Below are 6,659 nucleotides of genomic sequence, written 5' to 3' on the forward strand. Positions count from 1 at the left end.
GTGCTAGAATATATGCCTGTCTGTCTTCCTTTCTTTCTGTCTCTCTCCCTCCTGCTATTTTTCTCTCTCTCCCTGGCACTCTTTGTCTGTCTGTCTTTTTTTCTGTCTGTCTCTCTGGTCCCCTGTCTGTCATTATTTCTGTCTGTCTCTCTCCCTGGCCTCCTTTGTCTGTCTTTATTTCTTTCTGTCTCTCCCCCCCCCACACACACTTTCCTTTCCAGAAGCAGCAGTGATATTTCCCTTCCCCTCCAGGTCTCTGTGAAGTAGTAGCAGCATTTTCCCCCACCCCCCCCATTCCCTTCTCTTCCCCCCCCCACTTTCCTTTGCAGAAGCAGCAACGGTATTTCCCTTCCCCTCCAGGTCCCTGTGAAGTAGTAGCAGCATTTCCCCCCCATTCCCTTCCCCCCCCCACTTTCCTTTTCAGAAGCAGCAGTGATATTTCCCTTCCCCTCCAGGTCCCTGTGAAGCAATCCCCTTCTCTTACCTGAGTGTCCTGCTCCGTTCGGCCCCTCCCTGCGATCTGGCCTGCTCTGTTCGGCCCCTCCCCCTTCCCGCGGACTGGTCTGCTGCGGCCAAAGGTTTTTGTTCTAAGCTTTAAAAGTGCTAGCGGCGGCTCCTCTCACGCTGCTGATCCAAAGAGCAGCCTGCGATGGTGTCCGGCTTTAGCGAACCTCGCAGGCCGCTCTCCAGCCTCGGTAGCACGTTCCCTCTGACGCACGGGATCGCGTCAGAGGGAACATGCTACCGAGTTGGAGAGCGGCCTGCGAGGTTCGCTAAAGCCGGACACCATCGCAGGCTGCTCTTTACAGGAGGATCTGCAGTGGCGGCAGTGGCGAGTGAGGGCCGAGGTGTGTTCCCTGCCGAGGACGTGGGCAGGGAGAGAGCTTGCCTGGCTTCCAGGGTGAGTGAGGGCGGGAGGAGGGGAGTGGCCAGAATATTCCCTGCCGCCAGATTGGCTGCCACGGATCAGAAATCACGGCGGCAGGGATCACGAAATTTCAAGAGCGCATGAGCACTCTAGGGTTTTATTATATAGGATATTATGCCTGTAGGCACTTATCTTAAGGCTCCTTTTACAAAGGTGTGTTAGGGCCTTAACGTGCGGAATAGCGCGTGCTAAAATGCCGCGTGTGCTAGCCGCTACCGCCTCCTTTTAAGCAGGCGGTAATTTTTCAGCTAGCGCGCGCTATAGCATGCGCTAAAAATGCTAGCGCACCTTGATAAAAGGAGCCCTTAGTTAGCAGCATGGAGGGACTCTGATGTGAATTCACGTTTCGTTATTAGCTGTTTCAAGGAAAGTCCCCTATAACAAACATGAAGCACCATTAGAACACATCTAATAGACAGTCTAACTAAATATGTTAAATAACCCAACAGCATATACAGTGGTACCTTGGTTTACGAGCATAATCCGTTCCAGGATCATGCTCGTAATGCAAAACGCTCGTTTATCAAAGCAAAGTTCCCCATAGGCCTTAATGCAAACTCAGAAGATTCGTTCCACAACCAAAGTTTGCAATGCATGCTTGTACGTGGTGAGCGTGTTGTCGGGGCAGCGGCTGACTGAGGGGAGGAGAGGTGAGGCCACGCGCATGCTCGTTCAGGATGGCGGCGGCTTGGATCGGGAGCTTGATTAAATTTGACCGATGAGGAGGCTTGCTACAATATATTTGAATTATACATGAAATAGATTGTTTGAATGTAGCCCTGAGGTCAATTGAGGAATAGAAGACTATGAGAGAGCTTTAAGATGTGAAATAATAATAAATATTTATTGAAGCATATTAGAAATTTGAAAAAATTGAATACAACAGTTTTGTTTTTGATTATTGTTGTCAGCCTTGCATTGCTGAATGCTAGCGGTCAACATCATTTTCTGTTGGCCTAACCAATGTCAGCAAAGGCCTATGGGAGATTATATTAAACAGATCTGATCTTAGGCATGTCAGTGCAGACATATTATCTGTCTGTTCTCTCATTCACAAAAACACCAAAGCAGCTCAATAATAGAATATCTTTCTGTACATTAGGAACAAGTGTAAGTATTGCATTTCTGTAATATTAAGCTTATTCAGCACAATATATTTTATGCAATCACTCTTGGCTGTCATTGTCATTAATGTCACTTCCTGCTTGAACCTTTCTGATGGTACTGAACCCAGAACCACTCAAGTACCCACAATAGACTAGCCAATTATGGGGGCACATCTTTACATTTGTATTTAATCAGACCATTTGGACTCTTGATGCAGGCATGGTTTTCTGAAACACGATTGTTTAGTTACTGGAACTTTTGCTCTGGAATGCTTGAATAAAATCATTGTTACTGCTTGAAAGTCCGGTCTTGTCAGTGATTCCCTCTTGGTCATCACTGCTCTGGTTTGTGATCTATGTACTTTGGTAACAGGTTTTTTTTTAGTTCAATAAATATTTGTATTGGTATTTAAAGAAAAAATCATACATATATGAATCTCATCACAATACAGTGCAATATAACATAGGCCATATGTATGAATAACAGGTAAAAAGAAAAGAAACCAAAACAAATAAATCTAGATAAATAGCAAATTAACAATTAAATTAATGATCATTGATACTATCATAAATACAGCAAAAAGGACAGTATGGATGTGCATCTTATTCAGACAAATCATAATCAATCATTATAGTTTAACAGGTGCATGGCTATAAGGGCTATAAGATTTCAGTGACTCCATATTTTAGTAAATTTATTTAAAGCATTGGATCTTTCTGCAGCAACACGCTCATATTTGGCAGTTATATATTCCACTATTGATGTGTCCTTTCAATTTTGCAAAATAATTTTAATACAAACAACAAAACCCTGAGAGATCAAAAACTGAAAACAAGGGTTCCCAAATGATTAAATACATATACTCCAAGCAAACCCTTCTCAGTAAATCTTAATACATTATAGCACAAAAGTTGATGTGAATTATTCAAGTAATACCTACATCAGTATAAATATATAGCTAATATAATAAATAAATATATCTCAACTTTATTAATATCATAACATCAAAAATATTTCTTTAAAAAGACATACATATAGACATACTCAAACTGACATGATCACATGAAAGACGAGCATAATCATGTGCAAAAATAAGCACACAAGAAATGTTCACTATTCAAAATTGAATAAAATAAGTGCTGAATAAATACTTATCTCAAAATGGTCCATATAAGCACATAAAACAAACAGCTGAAAGTCCCAAGGCGTGCAGGCTCCAGGGAATACAAGATGGCGAATAGGGCTCCTAAAAAGTTCAGAGTTCAAAGTGCAGGGTGCAAAATCGCATACAATCAAGTCTCTGTGCCAAAAGAAGCAAAAATTCCACAAAATGAAGTATATAAAGTGCAAGTGCTAGGTGCAAATAGATCCTCCACAAGTGTAATTAAATGAACTCCTTCATATGATCACAGGACCAAACAAAACGGTGAAACAACATCCTTCACTTCTTCTCTCCTCCTTAACACAGGCCGTGTTTCAAAACATTCTTTTTCAAAAGGAAGAATCGAGCTAAAAATCAAACAGAACACACCAACATACCAAACAATTGTATAAACATGATGAAAAAACAAAATAAACAAACAAGCAAACCAAAGAAGGGCAAACCTACCGGGCAGGAAGTCAAAGCAAGGTCTGTCAGAAACTAGACTGCTAGTCGCCATGCAAACATCGTGATGACAGGGAGAGGGAGGTGCGTTTAAATAGCCAAAATTTAAGTCAAATCAAACCAGCTGAAATCACAAAGAATTGATTCAATACGGCAACAGCCATTCGATCTCCCTATTCAAACCGCTAGGCATAACAGTGAAAATCAGTTTCTGCTCATGATAAGTGAGCACATGGGAAATGTCCCCACCAAAAGAAAAATCAGTTAGCAGATGATTATGTTGAACCCAATGGTCAACTAACGGGGCATCAGCTTTACAAGTTCTAATACAGCTGAGATGTTCAGCAATACGAGACTTAATAGCTCTCTTAGTTTGACCAATATAAATTTTTGGGCCCAGACAAAAAATACAATATACAACCTGAGTAGAATTGCAATCCATATGATGGTTCAAGAAAAAATGTTTATTAATATTAGGAATAAAGACTTTATCAATGCTCATAGAGTATTGGCAGTATCTGCACTTACCACAAGGGACATGACCCAAAACATCATTGGTAGCAGAGACAGCAGAATGAAATTTTAAACGCTCCTCCAGGTTTTTGCTGCGTTTCAAAGCAAATCTAGGATGTTCCTTAAACTCAGGAAGAAAGCCCAATAGATGCCAGTGCTGACCAATGATGTTTTGAACATGGGTGGACAAGGGAGAAAAAGGCAGAACACATGTAACCCTATGATCAGATGAATGTTCAGAAGATTTAGGATATAATAACCACTGACGTTCAGCACACATCGCGCGTTTAACTGCGCGTTTTATCACTGGAATAGGATAGCCATGTTGTTGAAACCTTTGTGACATGTCATAACTTTGAATCTTAAAGTCATTCTTGGAAGAGCATAAACGTTTCAACCTTAACATCTGAAACATGGGAATGCTGTTATGTAAGGGCTTAGGATGATAGCTACGGTAATGTAATACAGTGTTGGTATCAGTCTGCTTACGAAATATAGAAGTCTCAAACTGCCCATCAAAACAGCTCAATTGTATATCCAAAAAAATTAATGGCAGTCGGATTATAGGCCATCATGAATTGTATGTGATGATTACATTGATTAAGATAGACTAAAAATCTATCCAAATCCAGTTGAGAACCCTGCCAGATGAAAAAAATATCATCAATATACCTTTTCCAATAAAAAATATAAGAAAAGAATTCAGATGGATAAACGAAAGACTCTTCAAACATGGCCATAAATAAGCAAGCGATAGAGGGGGCCATGGTAGCTCCCATCGCAACGCCCTTCTTCTGAATATAAAATGAATCATTGAAACGAAAATAGTTTTTATTGATGACAAAATCAGCCATAGAGTCTGATAACACTTTCCTAAGAGTAAGTATCGCCTCAGATTGAGGGATACTGGTGTATAAAGCCGTGATGTCCATGGTAACTAAAAGAATCGAATCCCTTTTATCAACAGGTATAATTACCTTAGATAACTGAATGATGAAATCCATGGAGTCACATACATAGGAGGTAATCTTAAGCACAAAAAGCTGAAGGAAAAAATCAATAAATTGGGACAAAGGTTCGAACAAAGATTTCTTACAGGAAACGATAGGGCGACCAGGAGGATGAATTAAAGACTTATGGATTTTAGAAAGAAAATAGATGAAAGGAATAACAGGATGCTGACAATATAGATATTTAAATTCTTTGGATGATATAATACCTTCCTGATGAGCTTGAAATAGCAAATCAAACACTTCAGTTTGAAACCTAACAGTAGGGTCATTGGGAAGACAAGCATAGATGTTAATGTCAGATAATTTGCGAGAAGCCTCCATTAGATACATCACAGAGTCGAGAACAACCCTGCCCCCCTTATCGGCCCTAGTAATGACAATGGAAGGGTCTTGGGCAAAGCTCTTGATGGCCAAATTCTGAGCACGAGAAAGGTTATAAGGCAGCTTCATATTGACAGATCGAAGCTGATCAATGTCTTTGAGAACCAACTTCTCAAAAACAGAAATAAACGTATCAGGATCCCCCGGAGGGGTCCAGGTAGAAGGAATACGGTGACTATCCATAAAAGAAGAATTAGTGTTAGAAGAAGTGTCCCAACCAAAAAACAGTTTTAATTTCAGAGCCCAAAAAAGCGGTGAAGATATGCATAAGTATCATAGGCATCAATGGGCACAAAAGGGACAAAAGACATCCCGAGTTGAAGCACAGACATTTCAGTCGTAGACAAATGTCGAGCAGATAGACATGTCGCAAAGGTTTCAACAACGTGGCTATCCTATTCCAGTGATAAAACGCGCAGTTAAACGCGCGATGTGTGCTGAACGTCAGTGGTTATTATATCCTAAATCTTCTGAACATTCATCTGATCATAGGGTTACATGTGTTTTGCCTTTTTCTCCCTTGTCCACCCATGTTCAAAACATCATTGGTCAGCACTGGCATCTATTGGGCTTTCTTCCTGAGTTTAAGGAACATCCTAGATTTGCTTTGAAACGCAGCAAAAACCTGGAGGAGCGTTTAAAATTTCATTCTGCTGCCTCTGCTACCAATGATGTTTTGGGTCATGTCCCTTGTGGTAAGTGCAGATACTGTCAATACTCTATGAGCACTGATAAAGTCTTTATTCCTAATATCAATAAACATTTTTTCTTGAACCATCATACGGATTGCAATTCTACTCAGGTTGTATATGGTATTTTTTGTCCATGCCCAAAAATTTATATTGGTCAAACTAAGAGAGCTATTAAGTCTCGTATTGCTGAACATCTCAGCTGTATTAGAACTTGTAAAGCTGATGCCCCGTTAGTTGACCATTGGGTTTAACATAATCATCTGCTAACTGATCTTCGGTTCTGCGTGCTTAAGCAGTTTACCTTTTCTTTTGGTGGGGACATTTCCCGTGTGCTCACTTATCATGAGCAGAAACTGATTTTCACTGTTATGCCTAGCGGTTTGAATAGGGAGATCGAATGGCTGGTGCCGTATTGAATC

The 6,659-nt window shown here is 40.5% G+C and overlaps 1 protein-coding gene across 2 annotated transcripts in view; it reads left to right on the plus strand.

The window, feature by feature from the left end:
• The window catches only part of GNPTAB (N-acetylglucosamine-1-phosphate transferase subunits alpha and beta), a 145,446-nt gene that overhangs the window by 119,346 nt on the left and 19,441 nt on the right, over positions 1-6,659 (plus strand). The window lies entirely within an intron of this gene.

The sequence above is a fragment of the Geotrypetes seraphini genome, chromosome 7 (assembly GCF_902459505.1).
Source record: "Geotrypetes seraphini chromosome 7, aGeoSer1.1, whole genome shotgun sequence".
Classification (NCBI taxonomy): Eukaryota; Metazoa; Chordata; class Amphibia; order Gymnophiona; family Dermophiidae; genus Geotrypetes; species Geotrypetes seraphini.